This window comes from Oryzias melastigma, linkage group LG5 (genome assembly GCF_002922805.2).
Source record: "Oryzias melastigma strain HK-1 linkage group LG5, ASM292280v2, whole genome shotgun sequence".
In the NCBI taxonomy this organism is placed as follows: domain Eukaryota; kingdom Metazoa; phylum Chordata; class Actinopteri; order Beloniformes; family Adrianichthyidae; genus Oryzias; species Oryzias melastigma.
In genome coordinates, this window is record NC_050516.1 from 35,314,035 (window position 1) to 35,315,391 (window position 1,357).

Consider the following 1,357-nt stretch of genomic DNA (forward strand, 5'->3'; position numbering starts at 1 on the left):
TAGCTAATATTTTTTGCAACAATACTTACGTTTTTGGCTAGTTTGTTATCTACTGAGGTTTTATAGGCTAATTTAGGGTTTAACTTCTATTTTAGCAACATGCTAACGTTTTTGGCTGATTGCGTGAATGCTTTAAAACATTATTGGGATCCTGATTCTCTTAATTATTTCTATATATCTTTTTCCGTACAAATCTTGGTATCAAAACGCTCTGCTCATTAAGGACATTACTGCTTGTTCTTTTGGTTTTTTTACATTTTTTGAGAAATTAGGCTATTTATGCTCATTTTTAGCTATTGTTAAGTCAATGGGAAAAATTTCAACTTTTTTTGTGCACTTTGAAACTTATGCAATTTTGGTATAAAAAGGTTCAGAATGTTCAGGACATTTATGCTTGTACTTTCGGTATTCGTACATTTTACAGTTTTTACGCAATTTCTGCTAATTTACAAGCCTAATGTAAATGTAATGGTAATTTTTTCAAATCATTAAAAAAACTTTGTGCGCTTTTGACACTCAAGCAACATTAGTATCAAAATGTTCAGCATATTCAGGACATTCATGCTTGTACTGTTGGTATTCATACATTTTATGTTTTTTACGCAATTTACAGGAAGTAAATATGGAGACCCCACAGGACCACTATTCAGTCATTTGGAAATATTAAAGTTCAGTGACCTAGCTGATTATAACACTCTCAAATGTTTGTACAATGCACAGAGGACATGGTTACTCCTCAATGTACTGGTTACATTGAATAAAAGACAAATATTGATTTAAAAGGACATGGAATATTCTAAAAGTATTGGAGAGATCCATTTCAGTGTACGGTTTTAACACATAGAATAAACTAGACAAAGAAACTAAGAATACAAAAACAAATGCTGCCTTAAAAGAATTATTAAAAGTGAGATTTTAAGTAAATATTATAGATAATATGTAGAAAAATCATTTTAAGTAGTTAATGCCTGTGTAACAAAATATGATTAAATGAAGATTTGTGTAGATAACTGTCTCTTTATTTAAATGTGTATGTATTTATGTTTATATGATCATTTAAAATGTAGGCTGGGCTTAATATTTATGTAAAGATCATCTTTATTTTCTTTGTTTTATGTATTTTTTCATTTAGTAATAGGGGTAGATAATATAAGTTTTCTTCTTTTTTTTTTGCTCCTTTTCATTTATTTCCTGTTATCATTTCATTTTGTATTATTTCTATTATACAAGGTTATTAAAAGAAATAAGAAAAAATAAAAATGAATGAACACATTCGGAGATACCTTGTGTGATATAATATAATACTTTTTTATTTTTTATTTAACCTTTATTTATCCAGGCAGGACAGATTAAGAAC